Genomic DNA, 22487 nt, shown 5'->3' on the forward strand with positions numbered 1-22487 from the left:
AATGATAACATGTGAATAATATGATTTGGAGGTACTTTTGCTCTTTGTTTGTTAAAGACAGGGTATCACATGGCCTAGGTTAGCCTCATTTGTACTATGTTTCTGGGGCTGGCTTTAAACTCTTGATCTTATATCCATCTCAAAGGGTGGAAATTGCAAATATGTGTCATCACATGCCTTCTGTACATGTTTTTATTTATATTTTATTCAGTTCTGAATTGTTGCAGGTTTTTTCTTTTTTCAAGAATAACATATGGTATCCTTATTACTTAAAAAGAGAACCCTGTAATGTGTGAAAATATGCACATAATAACTTCTGGGAATATACATATAAATAGCTCTGGGAACTGGAATAAAGAAGAATTTGAAGAGACCATATGTGTTATTATGTTTTTATAGTAACCTTTATGGCATACAAGTATTACTCTTATACAATTTAGTGGTTTAATAAAAACATTTAAGTAATTTCTCTAGTCTGCATGCTCACACCTTGGAAAAACACTCTCGAGTCTCCAAGTTCATCTAAAACTTTAGCAAGAAAGTTTAGGATTTAAACCTTTTTCGTGTTACCTTGCGATTTCTATCACAACTATTGTATTCTGTGCTTTTTTTTTTAATCCAGGCTCTTACTTTTTTACACATGAGCATGATGGTGCGCAACAGAGCAGATTGCTCTGCATTGGGTCTACATGAAAATATCACAATCACAAGAAACCAGTGTTTTAATATAAGGACATAAGTGTCATGCCATCATTCATTTTATAAATATAGTTCCAGTTCTGATCTCTACCTATTCATATATTTCTCTAGTATGATATAAGTAACTTAACTGATACTGCTTTCTTACCTCATATGTCCCAACTCATACCGTGCAGGGAGCCATGAAGTTGGTCTGGCTTAGCTGCCTAGAGAGGCATGTGCCATAGGTTTTTCAGGTTAGAATCCATAGCTCCTGGGGCACAATGTGCCTTCCAGTTCCTGAGGGACCGAAGCGCTCCCTCAGGCAGTGAAGCATTCTCTCAGTTTTGTGTTTCTCTGTGTGTTCTCTTAGTAGTCAAGGAAGCATGAAACTTGTCAGGACAATTGGTCTTTGACATTAATCTTGTGTGCCCTGTGTAGCTTGTAAACATCACTGTATCCTGGCAACTACAACTGCCTTGATCCTGACACTTGCCATTATATTCTGTTTCTGATAAAGGTATACAAAGTCTGATTGCTCTCAATTAAATTGCCACAACCTCAGTCTTGCTGTGGCCCCTCAAATCCAAGCCTGGTTTCATAGCTGGCCATGTCAGGGGACCCTAGCCCCATAAGTAAGCAGGGGTGCTTACAGTGCCATGTATCAGTTTCATCAGTCACCATAAGTTACCCTGCAGATTTGTGAATCAACTCCTCAGCAGTCATAATGACAACACTCCATAGTGCTGCCCCAACCTGGTGATTACTCAGTGTCAATTCACCATCCAAAACAACGCAATAATGAACATCATCAGCGTCATCGGGTATATCAGTGTACCTCGCACTTCAGGCTCAACAGCTCTAAGTGGGAATTCTAAATTCAGGGAATATGGGGCTTTAAAAAATAATTTTGTTAATGTTGCCAAAGAGACCATCAAAAATAATGTACCATTTGCATTCATATATTTGTATAGTCCCTTTCCTTGTTTGCCAGCGTAAGTGTATATTATCTGAAGAATTTGACAGAGGTGGTAGACACCAAAGTTTCTATTTCCCCTTGCTGCTGCTTTTCTTGTTTCAACAGCTTACATTGTGAATAGCACTGTAGTGGGAGGCCACGCAGTGATGGACTAACACCTCTGATGGCAGCAGTGGTGTGAACGTGTTCGGAGGCTGACTTTCCAGTCTTGGTTCAGCCATAGATGTCCAAAGCTCTTGCTTGAACTACGGACCCATTCTCATGAGAAATTCTTGAGTTAAAACTAACCAATGAAGGACAGAAGAGATGGATCAGTGACTAAGAGCACTGGCTGATCTTCCAGAGGGACCCAAATTGGCTTCTCAGCAGCCAGAAGGTGGCTCACAATCATCTTAACTCCAGTTCCAACAGACTCTACCGGCTTCTGTAGACACTGGGCACGCCTGATGTGCACAGACATATATGTAGGCAATATACTTATATGTGTAAGATGATGATGATGATGATGGTGGTGGTGGTGGTGATGATGATGATGGTGATCATCAGACAATAATACCCAATGAAGCTACTTTGCATTCCTAGTCCTTAATGCCACAAAGTAATGAATGTTTGCTATTTGAGGTTTCTATGCTTTGAAAATAAGTTATTACACATGGTAGAAAACTAACCTTAGTCAGAGGGGCACATGTGTGTGCCCTAGTACCTCCATCAGACTGGAAACCTCAGTTTTACAGTTTTACTGTTGCTCTAAAAATGTCCTATCACCCTGAGAGTTGTTGATTCCTTAATGAGACTGCATGATCTATTTGGCTCGGCTCTTATGGGTTTTCTTGCATCATGTGTTTTGTTTCCATGTCCTTTTCCCTTTTCTCTATTGAAGAGTTTTAAACAATTCTGTTGCTATGTCAGACTTACTATATATTTAGATATTATCTCAGTCTCTGCTGCTGATGTTGTAACAATTTTCAATATTTCCTTATTTACTATTTACTTTTGTTGACTGAGGTCTCTCTACGTAGCCCTGGCTATCCTGAAACTCCCTATGTATCCTGGACTGGCTTTAACTTACAGATATCCAGCTGTCTCTGTCTCCTTAGTCTTGGTAGTAAGGGCGTGAGCCACTATGCCCAGCTTCCTTATTTACTTTTGCTTATGCTATTATTAACTTAGAGGTCTTTAATGTGCTCACTCTCAAAGTCACTCTTTTCTGGTACACATTCTGTCTTTATTCTGTCCTTTTAAAATTGCATGCTTATCACCATATTGGGTTAGACATTTCAGTGTACATTTTTTTCTCTGTGTGTGTTCAAGTTTAAATATTTAATTTAGCTGTAGTTGGCCCAATATTGATGAAATGTGATCTTATTACTTTTTGCAAGTAAGCAAAGAAATAGTTGACACCAAAACCAAAAAGAAAACAGCTATTCAAATAAACAACATAGTAAAATTCAACAACTGTATTGAAATTTGTCTATTATTATTATTACTATTTGCTGCTAATTATCAATAAACTGTTCTAGGCTGGGAGCTGTGCCAAATGCTCACAGTGCACTAATGTCTCCAAATGCTCACCATGCTAGCATTGACATCTTTACCTTGCAGGTGAAGAACGTGAAGCTCAGAAAGGTTAAATGGGTTGCCTAAGGCCACATAGCTAATAAGTGTTGGAGCCAAGGTACATTTGTAATATCCTAGAGCAGCAATTCCATCCTTAAAAAAAATAGCATGAGCACAAATTATGATCCAGCTGCCAATAATCACCAAATTATCCTCCATTTTATCCTTAACTAACTAACTAAACGTGGAGCTAGTTGGAATTTCAAACCTTTCACAAACTGAAACACTTCATTAAAAATAGTTTTTCTATTTTTATTGTGAATTTATAGTAATTATAGAAAAATCAGTAATTGTACTTGGAAATGAAATTTAAATCCAAACCTACTTAAAGCTATCTGTGTTAAGTAGGAAAGCCCATATCACCTCCTTCTCAGGATATACTCCTGTGGGGACCATGGCGTCATGAGGACAGATGCTGTACACTGGACAGGGGCAGGGAAGGCACTGGAGTACGTGTTCGACAGACTTCATCACAGGGGCAATGCTAGAAATAACCCGAAAAAAGAATTTAGGTCATAGTTTCAATCCATGACCCTTTGGCTCCACGTCACTGGGCCTGGAATGAGGCAGAAAATCTCAGCTGAAGGGCATAACAGAGCAAGGTTGCTCCCTTTGGGTCAGCCAGAGAGGAGCAGGAATGGGATGATGGGGAAGGCCAGCATGATATATGGCGGCCAATACAAGAATAAAGGGCTCGGGGAGAGCTGCTGACCCTGTATCAGATCAGAAACATCTGCAAAGAGGGCCAAAGAAGACTCTGGTTACAGTGGACATCCGATGGTGTGGTAGATCCTAGACCCACAGGATGACTAAGGAGAGCTGCCTGTGTGGAGTAGGGCTGAGTATCACTCTTGCAAGAGAAAAATCATGTACCCAGCCCTGGACCCACCTTCCACAGTTTCCAAGACTGTTCATTAGTTGGTTTGATTTTATGCATTGGTGATTTGATCAGAGCCCAAAGGCTCTAACCAACTCTCAATGGCTCACTGACATGGGGATAAAGCCTCTGACACATGAGCCTTTGAGGGGGATGCTTCCTATACAAACCACAAGCACATATATTAGGGGAGAGAACGATGAAGGTGGATCTGAAACTTGGTTCTGATCCACATCTGTTGGTATGGAAACTAAGACCCATTACCAAGAGGTATTTTTAAAGTGTTCAGCCTCTTAGCAGTCAGGGAAACACAAATTAAGGATTTTTTAAAAAGCCATATGGATAGAAACCTGTAAGCTTTAGAAATGTATTATATTTTTAATTATCTATGCACGTGTGTGTGTGTGTGTGTGTGTGTGTGAGAGAGAGAGAGAGAGAGAGAGAGAGAGAGGGGGAGGGAGGGAGGGAGGGAGGGAGGGAGGGAGGAAGGGAGGGAGGCAGGGAAACGGCGAGGGCGAGAGTGAGAGCGAGAGCGAGAGTGCAAAGAGTACTGGTACTTGTGTAGGGAAGAAACTCTGGGTCTAAGAGCTGGAGGTCCATGTAGCTGGGGAGTGGACCAGGGTCCTCTACAAGAACAGCACATGCTCTTAACTGCTGAGCCATCTTTCTAGCCCCCAATTATATTTTTAAAACTAGTTTAATTAGAATTGCCCCACAGAGGAGGATAACACTCCAAGACACCTTAGACTATCAAATCCCACTCACAGGTGTGGGGTACATCTCCCCTCAGGTTGTTGTTCAGAGGTTTCCAAGAGACCCTCAAAACAACACAGGCTCTCACCATTGCACTTGGTTGCCCAGAACCTGAGGGTAAAACTATTACTAAAGACAGCAACACATCCTTTATACCAACAATCAAGCGGGTATTGAATTAATCGTAATAGTGTAAAGAAACAAACTCTGAAGTACTGAGTCAATGAATTATGGAAAATTAATTTTCACTATGAAATATTGCAGTCTAAAATTAAATACTCCAGGGCAACCACTGAATTAAGTTAAACTAAAATTTCAATCCCAAAGCAGAGAGCAATATCATTTGTATGAATATGGTTTATTTTATACTAATCAAAGAATCACTTTTCTTAGAAATAAATGTCATGGCTTATCTGAGTTCTTACCTTAGAATAAATACAGCCATATGTTCCAAAGATCCACTTCTGGGACTCATCTCCTTTATGTCTGCCAGTAAAATCAGAATTTACAAACTGTTGCTTTTGCTCCACACAGAAATACTTCTGGGGGGTTTTAATGAAATGGCCCCTTTTTCATATAGTTTGTCAAGAGGACTGCCACACTCTACCAATATCACTGCTACTGCTGAAGCACTATCGTACCCAAAGTGCTGTGTGTAAAGTGCTGTGTGTAAAGTGCTGTGTGTGATGTGGTGGTGGTGGTGGTGGTGGTGGTGGTGGTGGTGGTGGTGGTGTGGTGTGGTGTGTGTGTGTGTGTATGTGTGTGTGTGTGTGTGATGTGTGCATGTGTGTATACACACATGTGTATTTACAGCAGCAACAGCGACTAGTTTTAGAAATCAAATATAGTCAATAAAGTTATTTAGAGGCCAACACCAAGATCCATATCTATAATCCTTGGGGCAGGAAGACTGAGAGCATAAGAACTCAATCAAAAAGAAGAGAGAGAGAGAGGAGGGATGGAGAGGAGAATTAAAAAATATAGAAACTTCTACACTCTCTCCTCAAAGTAATGCTTTGTGAAAAGAAAAGAGAACAGCTTAACTGTGTTTAAGGATGAAGATGATGGTGTAGAAAACCAGATCATGAAAAAAATAAGTACCCCAGGAAGCTCTTCTGAACGGCTGGGGAATTTTGTTTCGGCACATCCCACATTCTGAGCTACATCTGAACAAGAGAAGAAGCTGGAGTGTAATGAAGCTAATCGTGCCTAATTAACTAATCATGTACTCATTAATATCAAGAAACTTTACAGTGCTATGACAAAATGAATTCAATTAAGTGTAACAGGATGTTAAACAGGACTTTTCCTACTGCCTCTGGGTTTTGACAGAAACATCACAGGTTGAGAACTACTCTGTTCTAAAGCAAAACCAGTTTAGTGCATGAGTCCTCCATGCACTCCCAGCCAAGAAAGCCAGACTACCACGAGTGCTTGCTAGCAGTGAGCACTTACAAATCTTGTTCTCAGAGGTTTGTTACTGAAAGTCCCAAGTCAGAATCCCAGAAAGCTGCATCCACATGGACTCTCTGCCATTCTAGTTAAAAGAATCTGGAGAAATCTAGAAAACGGTAGGCTCTGGGTCAGACTTAGGAAACACTGAACTGGAATGAGTCCAGAAGTAAGAAAAGAAAACTGGATATTTATAATTGTAAAATAATAAGAAATACAGTGATTCTGCCTCAGGTGTTGGATGCAGATGCCCTTAAGTCTTCTGGAAGCTTCTGGGTTGTCAGAGCAGCTTCGGTTCCAGTGATGAAAGTCTTGCTGGGCTCCAGGATGACAGATGATCACTAGCTTTAAAAGATTGACTTATGGTGGAATATAGTAAGAATTTTGGCTTTTTTTTTTTAAATCACAGAAATGTTATGGAGTTATTTCTTTTTGTTTTTTTTGTTTTTTTTTTTAATCCCAGGTGTGAGATAAGGGTCTGTTCCAGATTGTCCATAGCAACTATGATTTGTATCGTGCTCCAGCAGGGGTATACTTTTGCCGGCTGAAGATAGTTTACATTTGGAATTCTGGGGACTCTTCAGAGGATATAGGTGTCAGAGGCCCAAGAGGCAGCAACTATTGCTCTCTCTGCTGCTGATGCTGCTTCTGCTCCTGGTGCCATTGTTGACTGTAGTTTAACCCTGTTGCTGTTTGATGAATTGCTGGTTGCTGGTTGCTGGTTGGAGATGTCCTGAGGACAAAGATCAGATTTTCCCCAAGGAATTTGATGACCCTAATCACCAGGAAGTGTCCTAATGATAACAATACCCTCCTTTTCCCTCTAATCTTCTTTCTCTCCTAACTAGTACTGGAAGGTTGGAAGGAATAGGTGTGATTTAAGGAGGTAAGAAAAAGACTCCAATAAAGTAGCCAAAATCCAGCTACAATGGAAGCTTAGAATTTTTCCTCACTCCCAACTTTTGGGAAGTGAAAGAAAATGCTGAAAAATTATGTTATCAATTAATCATGCCTCCATACAAAACTCTCCACTGCAGGATTTGAAGGCACACTCGTGCATCAGGAGGCTGAAGTACGTGGTTCCACAAACTAGAAGCTCATGGGCCTGGGATCCTTGCAGCATTGTCCTGTGTACCTCTGACCAGTTGTTGCCTTTTTGTATCCTTTATAATGCTGTCAAGTGTTTCTGTAAGTTCTGTGCCACTCTACCTCTACTTCACTGCCTGTAGCAGTGCAACTGGCCCATGACTCGTGGACTCTGCGAGGGGAAGTGGGGGGGGGGGGAATGGCAGGAGTGAAAGAGACCCCAGGAGGCTGTGACTGCAATGAGAAATAGACTTCTTGGGAGACTATTTCGGTGAGACATCTTGTTTAATTGACAGTGGGAGTGTAACAAAAGCTACTTAAACAGTTGGGGGGTAGTGGCTTTGGAATGAATGTACACCATTGGTTATGGCTAGTGTGCTGAAGATGCCTCATTTGCTTGAGGACACAACGGACATGACCTTATAAGGGGAGAGCATGGCTACCATGCTATGTGACCTCCTCCAGGGAGGAAAAGGTAGCGGCGCAAGGCTACTGTGCTGGGACATGCAGGCCTGGGGCTAGGGAGGAGCAGCCCTGCTCCTGTTGATCTCAGGATGAGATTTCCAGGGTTTAGAGACTCCTTGACCCCACTCTTACTTTGGGCCGGCTCCTCCCAGTTCCACAGTTTCCCGGCTGCACATCTCTGGAAACCAATTTCACAATTACCACACCTATGATCCTGACACTGAGGTCAGCAATGAGGCCTTAATCTGTGGAAGCGAACACTACCTCCACGAACTCCAGCTCAGTGTACAAAGTGAACTGCATGGCTGTACACTCAGTGGATACCCATGGGGTATTGGAAAACTGACCATGTAAAAAGCATCCTCACATATCAAAGGGAAGTCTGTACAGTAAAGAAATAGCTTGGTTTCCTATACAAGGATATTATAAAGAGAGAACTGAGGTGGTTACCACATCGACAGAGTGGTGAATGGAGAGACTGGCCAAGGGTTTGTTCCAGGAAACTGGGCTTGAATAAAAGGAACATGGCACTATTAAAAAAAAAAGAATGACTTTAAAGTAATAAAACACTTTTAAATGCTGTATTCTGTATATTTCTGGAGTTTTTGAAGACCTTGTCTACCTATCCTTTCTTATCTTTCTATAGAGTCATATCGATGTATATTCTTGTGATAAAAGTAGACTAGAAATTGACATGACTATGATTTAATCTACTAACATTTAATTTGTATAACTTATTTCTCCTAAACAGCTTGCTATAGCACTTTCAAAGCATTGGAAGTAAACCTTGTATTATAATTGAGTTATATGGGTACAATAACTCACATTAGAGTATATATAGTGTGTATGTGGGTGTGTGTGTGTGTGCATGAAGAATAATCTTACATTTGAATTCTATACCACTGCATCTAAAACTAAACTTACTTTGCATCTATATACAAAATCCTATACCAGTGAATAAAAAATACCTTGTGAGTAACAAATGAGGCATTACTTGAAAGATTCATTGACAATTAACTCCTGGCAACACGCTGGCTACCTCAAAGATGTTGATAATGAGCATCAAAGGACCTCCTTATGGAGATGGCTTCAAATGTGGCAAACAAGCCACTGGGCGATAGGTCCTCATTTCTACCACAGACAGAATTCTGCCTTAAAGAAAGGGCAAGCTTGGATGTAGGCAGAGTCAGTGGCCAACATCCAGCCCAGAGCTGTCTCAGTTTCCTACAAGCCCATAACACTAGTCAATTTACAGCACCTTACGCTGAGGGATAATATTGACATTCTAGCATCATTGGCTATGATCTGGATATAACACTTCTCAATATACTTGAAAATATATTAATACAGTTACGATAAAATGCTCACCAAATATTTCACTCTGGAAGTTTCTCCATAATATGGACAATGTTCATATTTTTAAAACTAAATAAAAATTGTTTTAAAAGCAATACTGTTGCTTAAAGATTATCAATTTAGAAGTTTAATTTTTTACTTTAAACTTTATTATTAAAAAGCACATTGCAAAAAAAACCAGGCACATTAAAATAACAAAACCACAAAACTGTTCAACTCATGGAACTTCTATACTGTTAGAGTGACTATTTTATTTTTTATTTATTTGTTTATTCATTTTTGTTTTCTTTTATTTGAGGCAAGGATTCCCTGTGTAGCCCTGGCTGTCCTGGAAGACTTGGCTGTAGACCAGGCTGCCCTTGAACTCAGATATCTGCCTGCCTCTGCCTCCCAAATGCTAGGATGAAAGCCATGTGGCACCACTGCCCAGCCAGAGTACCCATTTTTAACATCTACATAAGCATATATATGTTATATATGTGTTTTAGATAAGATTATAAAATAATATATCTGCCTATGGCTTTTTCAAACATCTTTAGTATTGTTTATATCTCATCCTCCTTCTCACTCTGCATTACCTACCCACTTCACTTCTCCCCAGTTAGAGCTATAGACAATCAGTGCTGCAGAAAGAGGGAGAACCAGTTTTCTCCAAGGATGAGACCCCTGGTAGGATATCAAATGCCAAATTATCAGTCCTAAAGACATATACATATGAGCAACCCTAAATAGACTCATTAGTGTGTGTATGAATGTTTCGTGTAACAAGAATAGTTCTAGGAGAAGAGGTCATAAATTTGAGAAGGTAAAATTTGAGAGATGAAATGGTGTAAATAGAGTACTCATGCATGGATTATTTTTTTAAATTAAAGTTTAAATTATAAAGGAGTGCTGCTGTATTGCATTGATGAGAATATGCTATGTTGTAATCAACTTTAGAACATGTTTATGATGAGTCAGAACTCAGTAAAATTTTATTGCTTGTAGGCCATCCTTGCCACTGCATGAATTGTCACTATACTTGAGATCAAATGAAATTTATAAGTTTTCAAGGTACAACACCTATGATAAGTACTTAATATTTCAATGCAAATTATCAAAACTTATAAAATGCAATGCTTTGCCTTTTAATTAAATTATAGTGTTGGCTCAAGAACAAAATATGGTTTTATTTTTGTCTTTTAAAATCATAGTATCTCTTCCCAAGAACAGCAAATATGATCGGAGAGACACCCACAGGCAGTCAGCTTTGGAAACAGAAATCCACATGTGTGCTCAGAGATAACCCTACTCTAGGTAAAGGGCAGGAGAACAGAGTTCTCTTCTAACAAGTGGTCCCAATTATAACATGTCAGAATGTCCCTGTCCTGATATTCATAATAAAGCCATTGTGGGAAAAGGTTTGAAGATAATTTTTTGGCTGTTTAGGGGATTTAAAGTTTTGTCTTGGTGTTAAAGACTATAGGATACACATTAGGTAAACAATTATGAACAATCCTGAAAGGGATCCTAGTTTCCTAGTTTTTGTTATATTTTGTCACCACTTCCACTTGATTTGAACACACATCTGCCTAGGCAATTCTAGTAAATACATGTAGTTTTATATCATCAATAAGACTTGAGAGCTTGCTGATAACATTTCTATGAGGAAACTCAAGTTAATGCATAATACACGTAACAGGTAGTGCCACATCAATAAGATGAGAAGATGCCATTCTAATGTATAACAACTTACTCACAAAACATTTTTGTGCATAAAACTGCATTTTAGTTTTCAAGATATTTTGCATATTTTTTAGAAGTCAAATTTAGAGGGTTGGAGAGGTGATTTCATGGTTGAGTGGAGGACCCCATCATGACCAGTTCCCAGCGTCCACTGTGACTATTGCAACTGCCTATCATTCCACTGCAAGAGAACCCAGTGTCCTCTTCCAGCCTCTGGTCTCACATGGACACACTCACAGATGCATAAACATCCACATAAGTAAAGGTAGCACAACATCTTAAAACCTGAATTTAGATCCAACAAGCAATGGTGCATGTTGGTGATATTAGAAAAAAAATTATAGAAAAATATAGTGGACTTTCATTTCTGGGTCAATAACCATCAAGCTTAAAAGAGTTTCTAGAATAAGTACAGGCCATAATAGTAGCAGCAACAGCATCAATAGTGAGAAAGAAGGATAAACGGAGGAAGAGATGTTCTTTGTCCATGAAACATGGACAGAAACGCAGCAGAACGAAGTGAAGGGCCTAGGCCTTCTCACCTAGGCACCCAGGCCTCTAGAAGCGGAACTCACTGCCATGATGATGGTATTATTACACACTATGAAGGAAGGATTCAGAGCGGAAGTGCTTCAGAGTCTTTTCTTTTTTGAAAAATAATGTGGCTCCCCAGACTATTTCAAGTCCTCATATTATGAGGAAGCTCATCTGCATTTGTGCCATGAGGCCTGTCAGTTATGACTCTGATGACTGTGGATTAAATGACGTGTCTATTTAAATGGCATGGGTATCAGTGGGATAGATAGAGAGCTGACAGTCTTTCTGCCAGTTGTGTGTCTGTTGAGATATTCTACTCATCAGATAGTGGAGGCAAGAAAGTAGCCCATGGCCACAGTTCAGATGGCGAGTGTCTCATCATTTCCTAACCGACAATAAGGAGGACTACTGTCCAGCAGTAAATGTTGTAAAACAGCCAACTAATCCATGTGCTATGAACTCAGACAAAGGCAATTTACTATTTTACTTTATGACAGAGTGACTGGTAAGCTTGATGCCGCATCTATACTCTTCAGCTGTGTTCAGAGATGTCCTCAAGCTAGTGTGTACTAACCTATCTTGGTAACTGCTGGCCATTCATCACTGCATGTCCAGCAATACTTAATGTAATTTTTTTTAAAGCAGATGCATCCATATAGCTACAACTGAAATAGTAACGCCAAAGTAAGGGAAAGAAAAAAGATGGTTTCATATTGACTAGTGTTGCATGAGAGTCTGAAGTCTTCTTTATAGACCCTTTCAGCCTTCAAGGTGGAGAATTTAGCCTGATTATTCTGACTCAGAAGATTACACGCCAAAGAACACAACAGGTTCCCTTCAACGTCCCCACTGATCCCCTGACTCCGTGAACAAGAGCTACAAATTCAAAAGCCTTTAAGAACCAGCCAGGTCCTAGATATACATGGGACAGGCTGAACTAGTGGGGGTGGGGCACGGCTTTAGGAAATGGCGGAGAATTGAGCAGACTGATGGATATTTGTGTAATCTGGACTATTCAGTCATGCCTACTTCGTGTCAGGACAAAATGTAAGTCTAATGCTACCAACGTTTTCAAGAAAATCCAGGAAGATCTTTTAACACTAAACTATTTTTCCAATATCTCCTGAAAATGAGGTGACATCCATTTTTAGGGGTAGCCTGAACAGCAGCTTTGGTTCCACTTATCTGTGAGGTATTCCAAATGCCTTTGAAATGAAGCATCTTTTTGTGGCTTTAGATTTTTTGGGTCACTTGGTAACGACGTTGCTGGTTTGCCTTTCCTCCACTGGTGGTCAGATAGGAAGAATAGAAAATATTGAAAGAAAAGTAAGTGCAGGCCTGTTACCGTGAATATGAACAAGATGACTGACAGCAAATGAGACATAGCTCCACTAATGAGGCCTGATGTGTTTACAGTATTCTCTGCAAGTTGTCAGGCTGCTACCTTAAATGCCAGTTCTATTATTTTTAGCTTACAAAAGGCTACATTTTGATTCCTAGCCTTTGTTGAAATCATATTAGACTACATAGGAGAGGAAGCAAAAACCTTTGTCTATGGAAGTGGTTGTCACATGATACTTATTGTTATTCATAATAAAATGTGAGTGCCTCAAATATAAGTCATATAAGTATTTTAGATGATTAGGTAAAGATGTATTTAGAAATACACACACACACACACACACACACACACACACACACACACACACACACACACACACACAGCCAGAGAGAAGATAACCTCCAAACATCTTCAATATTTTTAAAAATATAAAATATATCTTTGAGTTTTCCAAATGTATTGCTATTCTGATTCTACCTTGAAATAGATTTGTCCCTTTGCCCCTCACCCAATTACTAAGTTGAGTCAGTGTAAATACAAATGATATTCACTTGTGCATAAGAACCTTCCTTCTTCCTAACTACTCTGCTGTTGTGTGACTTTCCTTCCCTCTTGTTCTTCATTTTCTTGTAAATAGAAATTGTATTTCACTGACAGGATCTCATATATCCTATACTGTCTTCTAACTCACTATGTCCTTGAGGATGACCTTGAATTTCTGATCCTCTTGTCTCAACCTCCCCAAATTTGCTGCAATTTTTAAACTAACATCTCCTTCTCTGCCTTCAGGACACTGACCTTCAGCTCCACTGTCTCACTGTCCTGACAACAGTAGGAAGGAGATCTGGATAGGTTCAGATCAGTCATCTGGGCAGGTGATGCTCTCAGAATCTCCTGTGACCAGGCAGAACCCTGAGCATCATGAGCAAAATCATCAAAAACAGAGACTCCCCCAACACCTGCTGCTTAGACTGTGTCTGCCAGCTAGATCTCTCTGTCTCTGTCTCTCTCTCTCTGTGTGTGTGTGTGTGTGTGTGTCTGTGTCTCTCTCTGTGTCTCTCTCTCTGTCTCTCTCTCTGTGTCTTTCTGTCTCTCTCTCTCATGCTCTCCCTCTCTCATGTTCTTGCTTTCTCCCCAAGGTAATGATAACTCAGTTATCTATAATCATTTTCAAATTTTATTTTCTTAGTTTGTATTTTAGTTTTTTTCAAATAGTTTCATTTGAAAATAATTGTCATAGAATATGTCAGCTGTACAACTGAGAGATATATATTTAAAGATTAAAATGCAAAAAATTTGAAATACATAAAATCCTTTGAAAGTATCATATCAGTTGTGATAATAAACATTTATGTCTCTCACCACTCCCCAGAAATCACCCCTAATGTTTTCTGGTGCATCTTTGGAAACTTACTACTACCACCACCACCACCACCACCACCATTATTATTATTATTATTATTATTATTATTACTATTACTATTATATGTATGCCTGTGCTTCATGTATATACAGTGCCTACCGAGGCCAGGGGAGGGCACCGGATCACCTGGAACTGAAGTTACAGACAATTGCAAACTGCCTTGTGGGTGCTGGAAATTAAATCTAGGGCTTCTAGAAAAGCAACCAACTCTCCAGCTCCAGTCTTTTAAAAATCCAACCTTCTGTCCCTCCTCATTCCCTTATCTCTAGTCAGTCAGTGACCTGCATTCTGCCATTCTAGATTCTTAAGCATGTATTTAAATTGCATTGAATGCAGTCAAGCAGGATGGGCACTTTTTACTTTCTGTTAGCATCTTTCTTTGAGATTTGATCCCTAGTGTTGTATCACCAAGAACTGATTCTCTTTATTTATGGGTTTCATCCTTTGAAAAAGATCATTTGCTTATCTTTCCTGTGTAGACAAGTCTTTAGGTTATTTCTAGTCTTATCGTCTTTTGCAGTAAAGCTGTTGTGACCATCCATGTACAAGTCTTTGTAATAACACATACTTTGATTTTCTTTGGGTAAATTTCTCAAAGTACGATAGCTAGGCCATGGAGTAGAGAAGTGTTTACATTCTGTATAGCTCTCAAATTGGTCAAATTCTTTTCTATGACCTGAGAATGCTAAGAGCCCTCCTTTTAATACTCTAATTCAGTCTTCTAAATACTAGGCATCCTACTAGATTTCACAATAACACTTTATTATAGGCCCACCTTTGTGTTTTATTTTCATTAAGTTCAAAATAGTTGCTAATTTACATTTTAATGCCTCCTTTGATGCTTGGGATACTTAGAAATGTGTTACTTCATGTCCAAGCATTTGGAGGCATTACAGAAATCTTCCCACTTTTGAGTTCTTTTCTCTCTTCTTCTTTCAATATATGCTGGGGATTGAATCTATACACTGTACCATTGAGCTAAATTCTAGACTTTCTGCTATTGATTTCTAATTTAACTCTATTATAGTCAAAGAATATATTTTATCTTATTTGAATTCTGTTATATTTGTTGAGATTTGCTTTATTGCTAGAATATAGACTATTCTGGTTATTATGCAAATTCCTTAAAAAGAATGTCTTCAGAAACAGCACTCAATGTGAATGCAGGCATAGAGAAATCAATCTCCTTTAACCAGGAAACTCTCTTGCTCCTGGATAGCTTTCATAGTGGTGAAAGGTTCTACACAGGCTGTTGAGGAAGAAAAGATATTAGTGGTCTTACATAATGCTGTATCATAAATGCTACAAATATGACCTATAAGAAAAGATGTACCCACTGGTACAACAGTGACAAGACTATATGAGTAACCAATGACTCTTGATTGAATGTGAGGTCTGCTCCATTAAAGGGAATCCATGCCTTATGCTGTAAACTTAATATCACTAAGTAATCATGTTGTCAAACTGCCTTCTAAACATGCGTGCTTTTATCCACATGTTTGTGCAGTCCTCAACCTTGGGGAGAGATGCTTCTTGTACTGGGTAAGTGGTCAATAGAGAAATTAATAAACTGTTCAAGTGCTGAGGACAAGCAGCTGTGCATGTTCAGCCACAGATGGAATATCTATATAAACATCCACCCACTAATGCTCAAAAGTATGGTATAAAAGGGAACAGAAAGAGTTGGAAAGCCAGAGGATGGGGAGGAGTGCCGTGAAAGGAAAGACTGTCCTCTGGATATAACATGGCTGCACACATGAACTCACAGCATCTGTGCTCTGGATATAACATAATCTGTCCTCTGGATATAACATGGCTGCACACATGAACTCACAGCATCTGTGCTTACTTGCACAAGATCAAACCAGTTATAAATTCTAGAATGGAGACTACACCCCCTATTTGAAGAGCTATTGACAGTTGATGGTGAATACATAAAACAGAGTCACTTATCTTTGAAGGGTGGCCAATGGAAGGCTGCCCATCCTACTGGTTAACTCACAGTCATGCAAGCATAGACAGCACTGATTGGGCTTGGTGGGTTGTTTAAAAATAGAACTAGCTAGAATATATTAGGGAAGAGAACCAAGTGGAATCAGAGGAAAAGACTGTGGTAAAGATAGGATTAATATGCACTGTGTACATCTATGAATTATCAAAGAATGAGAAAAGAGTGTCTTATGCAGTGGAGAGATGGCTCAGTGAACTGCTCTCAATGCAACCATGAAGACTCAAATTTGATTGCTAGAAGCCACCTAAAAAGCCAGAGACCACGATGTGTACTTGACTCCCAGCACTGGGGAGGCAGAGGCTGAATTAAATAAATCAATCAAGCCTAGTTGTAGTTATCAGCATAATTGTAAAAGCTTAAAAAGTTATTTGCCTAATGAGACACAAATTACAGAATCCCATAATAAAGATTATAACTTTAAAAACATATTTCTTTCCCCCTGTGTGCCTGTCCCCCTTCTCAAGCACGGAGATGCTCTGTTACTACACTAAACCTTCACTGTCAACTGTTCGATTTGACTTTCTCCTATTAAATAGTTCAGTTTCAGGTTAGACACTGACTGCTTAAGTTGGTTTTCCTGTGCAGTCACTTAATACAGATGACCTTGAACAGTGATTTGTCTCTGAACTTCCATGCAGATAATTATGATAATTACCCTACCAGACAGGCATGGGATTGAAATGTAGCAATGCCACACTGAGAAATCAGAATGGTGTCTGGGGCAGAAGTGCTCGCCTCTTGTGAGAGTAAGCTACGCAGTAGACCCTGGGTGGTATTTGTATTCCTGCTGGACATGTTCCTACTTTTCAGGTTACATTTTCCTTCAGTGTTCACAGCAGGGCCAGCCTCCCCAAGGCCTACATGTTGTGATTTTGGTTTCATCTCTACACACATCCTTATCCAGCTAATATATTTAAACCATGACTCTCTAGGAACTAAAATGCAACAAGGCTGCTTCTTGTCAATATTAAGCTAAATCAAAGGTGGTTAGTGCTGAGGAGAGTGGCACACACCTTTAATCCCAACACTCGGGAGGCAGAGGCACATGGATCTCTGTGAGTTTGAGGCCAGCCTGGTCTACAGATCAAATTCCAGAACAGACAGAGCTAGATGATAGAGAGATCTTGTCTTGAAAAAAGGAAGGAAGGAAGGAAGGAAGGAAGGAAGGAAGGAAGGAAGGAAGGAAGAGAAAGAAAGCATGCATTGGAAACAATACTTCTACAGGATTAGATGCAATTCAGCTTTCTGCCTCACTGTTATTTTTAAATAAAAAATTAAACTTCTGTTTTCAAAAATTCTAATCACATCTTCTGTAAGGAAGGAGGGGCTGAAGAGATGGCTCAGCAGTTAAGAGCGCTGTCTGTTCTTCCAAAGGTCCTGAGTTCAATTCCCAGCAACCACATGGTGGCTCACAGCCGTCTATATTGAGATCTGGTATCCTCTTCTGGCAGAATACCATATAAATAATAAATAAATCTTAAAGAAAAGACTGCTAAACAGAGGTGCTTTGTGGTCTGTTTCAAGTCAACCATTGTTTCACGTTCATAATTTCACTCTCAGAGTTTGGTGTTCATGTTCAAGAAATGGAGAAAGGGTTAAAAACACACATGTCATTTTAAGTTTTTTAATTTGTTTTAAAAATAAACATAAAGTAGCAAATCCTTGGGCTTACAGAGTAAAGCTCACATAGCTTGTTGACTGAATAAATGCATTTGAAGTCAACATTTCCCTTTTTAGCATACTAGCAAATGGCATAAAATTTCAAGATTCTTCTAGGGACTTGATAGGCTATGGTCAGACAGTGGAGGAGGAGGCTGCCCCCTGCCAGAGGTCTAGGGGAGGGAAATAGGGAGGGATAGAGGGAGGGTGCGAATCAGAAGACACAAGTGAGGGGATAACAATCAGGATATAATGTGAAATAATAATAATAATTATTATAGTAGTAGTAGCAGCAGCAGCAGTAGTAGTAGTAATAACAAAGCTTAGAGGCCTCCTTCATGATTATTCTGTATAATCAGGAAAGCATTTCAATGTGCCTGCCCAGAGCATGCGAAGTCAGCATTTGTTGCTTTAAGGCAGGCACTCACAAGCATTACCTTCTCTGCAGCAGTCATTTCTAGCCTTCTACTGCTGTCCCTTTGGTGGTCTTGACTCGGACTGAAGGACCAGTACCCAGACAGCCCTGAGTGATCGTTCTGGTCAGGATCATCCCAGTCTTCCAATGAAAGGGAAGGGAAGAAAACGGTCTAAATAAGTTAAAAGAACCAGAAAATTCAACAGTGTGTCACAAATAGTGAGGTCATTATGCCTGGATAACCCTGGTTATTAACAGTGGCTCAAACTGAAATACTACCCACAACTTAGCAGTCAGGGAGGCCTGTTCAGAAGCAGTGATCCTCTGTCCTACAAGGGTGGCCTTTTACAGTTGAGCGCAAAATAAAACAAACCTTGATATCTTCATTTGTCCTTCTTTTCTGTGCATATTTCACAGTGTAGTGACTTGGGGTCCATCACGTGTCACTTGCTAGAGTTATCACTCCAGAGCTTACTTGAAAGCTGTATGCACAGGGGAAACACGTGCAGTGAACGGAGAGGACTGAAACAAATCCTCACCCTTTATATCAATGTAAAGTTTTACTGTGGGAATTAATACCATGGGTTAAAACTGTACTGTGGTCCGTGACCTTTTTGTCCTAAATGCAAGGATTCTTTGCTAAGGAAATTGTGTAAATAGCTGTTTAATAATTTTCCTACTTAGTGAATCTGTTCATTTTTAAATGAGTCACAACCACCGAGATATTTATGCATAGCTACTGGGGCTTTGTGGCATGCAAAATTGTGTATTACATCACAGAAAAGGACTTATTGCTAAAGGAGAAATGGGAAGTTTCTAAGTGCATTGTTTTATTGTTGCTATTTCCTTTAGTGTGTGCAACCTTCTTCTTCAGATTTTTGTTGTATAAAAGAGAAATAAATGGGGTCTTAGGAAAAATATCTCTAAATGAGTTGGGTTGTAAAAAGTACTTGCAATCCTTGCAAAATTGTGATTGTACAGAAAAGGAAAGGCTTGTGAAGGAAAAGAAAATTATTGTTGAGCATTCTCTATATCAGATGCTATGCTTCAATACCAACCTACTTTGTAATTTCTACTTTGCGGTAAATTTGGAAGGTAAGCATGACTAAGCCCATTTTACACTTGAAATTATGTCTTAATGTACCCAAATAACTTTCTGTAGACCACACAAGGGATTCTAGGAAAACTGCACTCTGAGCAAGAATTTTAATCACTTCAAGGAAATGTTAGAAAGTACAAGTTGTATAGTACAGTGAGGCTCTGGAAATAAATATGATTTAGAAAAGGACCTTCCATGGCATCTAATCCACTTCATTTAGGATGAGAAGTCCTAACCCTGATGCCACATGTGATTAGATTGCAGCCACCCAGCTATTCAGTGCCAGTGCTAGGAGTAAGACACTTCCAGCGGGTTCACAGATTGGTTGGATACAAAAAGCATAGTTTCATAATACAGAAGAAAAGCTTAATTTATGAAGTCATGCAAACCAACAGTTTTCCCTTGTTGTTACTTGCATTGTTTTCTTAAACTCTGTATGTGCTGTGTTTTTATATAAAATGTCAAAGGCTCATGTGTAAGGTTCTGATCCAATCGATGCTTAAATCCACTGGTGTATTCATAGTTTAATGTGACAATGGGAGATACAAACTGCGTGGAGAAGTTATTCCCTGATTGCCACTGAAGGGTAAGCGTAGCCCCTGGACCCTTCCTGCAAGGAGGGAAGCAGCTGTCCTTCTGCTGCATCCTTCAGCCACCATGTTCTGTTCTATCTTAGGCATGGGGCCAGCTGACCATGGACTGGGACCTGAAAAGTCATGAGCTAACACAAAGCCCTCTTCCTCCTGTTGCCTTCTTGGGTATATTATAACACTAACAGGAAAAATGCTAGTATAATAATAACAGCAATGTACAAAGAACTAATGATGAACAGAGTCTTAAGGCTGGGTACAGACATTAGGATGCCTCCTCAGACATGGTTCTATTTTATTATCCGAAATGAACATTATATCTTATTGCTTTTGTATCTTAATGTCTATGTTTGGTTTTGTATATCAGAGAATCATAGAATAACCAAGGGCAATCCAGGACTTTATTTGAGACATAATTTCAATGTCCTTCATCCCACCACAAATTATCAAACCTAATTGGATGAATTCACATGACCAGAAATGTTTAGACAGCAGAAGAGCATCCTGTTGTGAATGGTGGCAAAGGAATGAACAAATGCAAGATGTGCCATCTCCTTCCAGATAAAGTATATATTTGAAAAGTGTATTTTATTTTTTAAATATTTTATTAATTTATTCATATTACATCTCAACTGTTTGCCTATCCCTTGGATCCTTCCATTCCTCCCTCCATCCCACTTTCCCCCTACTCCCCTCCTTATGTCTGTGACTGAGGGGGACCTCCTCCCCCTGTATATGCTCATAGGGTATCAAGTCTCTTCTTGGTAGCCTGCTGTCCTTTCTCTGAGTGCCACCAGGTCTCCCCATCCAGGGGACATGGTCAAATATGGGGCACCAGAGTTCATGTGAAAGTCAGTCCCCACTCTCCACTCAACTGTGGAGAATGTCCTGCCCATTGGCTAGATCTGGGTATGGGTTCGAAGTTTACTGCCTATGTTGTCCTTAGCTGGTGCCATAGTTTGAGCAGGAGGAACACTCCTTCATTGCTGGTGGGAATGCAAACTAGTACAACCACTTTGGAAATCTATCTGGCACTTTCTCAGAAAAAAGGGAATAGAGCTTCCTCAAGACCCAGCTATTCCATTCCTTGGAATATACCCAGAAAATGCTCCACCACACAACAGGGACATATAATCAACCATGTTCATAGCTGCCTTATTCATAATAGCCAGAACATGGAAACAGCCTAAGTGTCCCTCAGTAGAAGAATGTAAAAGTGTATTTTAATAGGTAAGAGGAAAGGAGGCAATTCTATTTCCTCATATGTGTCAGATCTAATTATAAATTAATAAAGAAAAATTAAGTATTTTCTACATTGGTCTATAAACTATTCACACTTATACAGAGAAATTTCCTTTAAAACTGTCCTTGAAAGACTGTATGAAAAGTCACAAGATGCACTCTTCTTACTCTTACTCTGTCTCTGTCTGTCTGTCTGTCTGTCTGTCTGTCTCTCTCTCTCTCTCTCTGGGGTACTACTTCCCCTTTCTTTCTCCTCCCATGTTCACTTAATAAAACGCATATAATATTTTTTAAAAAGCCACAAGATGATGTGAATCTATCAGGCCCAATGATGCTGAGCTGGGAGAGATCAACAATGAAGACTAAGACAGCTGTCATGAGATCGATCAGCCTGTGGGGCTCATACAAGCTCTGCGTTTGGTTTACGGATACTCTGAGAAGTTAATCAGAATGTCTAAAGGTGTACTGAATGCCCATTGGGGATCTACTAAATCTTTTGCACTAGACAATACCAAGAACAGAGAAAAAATTCTTAATAGTCAGCAATTTAACATGCTCTCACTTGCATGCTTATGTGCTGGAGCAGCACAACACGGCAGCAAATAAGAAGTCATTTGGCAAGAGGAGATGCTCTTAGGTATCCTGGTGATCAGCCACATGCTGGCTTCTGGCCAGGACACTCCTTGATTCCTGCTGTTCATTTCATTCCCAGTGGACACTTTCCCCAGGCTACAGATCACAGCAGATCACGGACTTTCTGATAGAAACAGAGGCATAAAGAATGACATTGAGATCCACCTGTATCACAAGGAGAGAGGTGCACTTTCAATCTGTGGTTTAAAAAAGTGAACATTATTCAACACACTTACTCAAAATGAATGAACCATGCCAGAACAGTAGGTTTTCTGACTGAGAGAGTGCCTTCAAAAACCAGAACTCAGCCTCATTTAGTTCAATTCATGTTTGATTGTCAGTACTGATATGCAAAAGCCTGGGCTGTACAGCATGGGATATTATAAAATATTTTTCATGCCTTAAAGAACAGCTGGGCATGGTGGTGTGCACCTGTAATCCCAGCACTCAGGAGGCAGAGGCAGGTGAATCACTGTGAGTTCAAGGCCAGCCTGGTCTACAAAGTGAGTCAAGGACAGCCAAGATAACACAGAGAAACCCTGTCTCAA

General features: G+C 39.7%; 2 protein-coding genes across 3 annotated transcripts in view; both read right to left on the minus strand.

The window, feature by feature from the left end:
• LOC311593905 (doublecortin domain-containing protein 1-like) overlaps positions 1–1065 on the minus strand; it is a 158857-nt gene extending 157792 nt beyond the window's left edge. For both annotated transcript variants that reach the window (XM_084775292.1, XM_084775291.1), the window contains exon 1: positions 848–1065. The gene's annotated coding sequence lies outside the window, so the exon portion shown is untranslated. The remainder of the gene's footprint in view (positions 1–847) is intronic.
• A 2585-nt stretch (positions 1066–3650) lies between these two features.
• Positions 3651–22487, minus strand: part of LOC311593908 (doublecortin domain-containing protein 1-like) — a 226987-nt gene continuing 208150 nt past the window's right edge. Inside the window, exons 9-12 of the mRNA XM_084775296.1 lie at positions 21869–22063; positions 18398–18516; positions 5330–5390; positions 3651–3758 (exon numbers count right to left, since the gene is read on the minus strand). The gene's annotated coding sequence lies outside the window, so the exon portion shown is untranslated. The remainder of the gene's footprint in view (positions 3759–5329; positions 5391–18397; positions 18517–21868; positions 22064–22487) is intronic.

This window comes from Acomys minous, assembly GCF_964271855.1.
Source record: "Acomys minous genome assembly, chromosome: 3".
NCBI lineage: Eukaryota > Metazoa > Chordata > Mammalia > Rodentia > Muridae > Acomys > Acomys minous.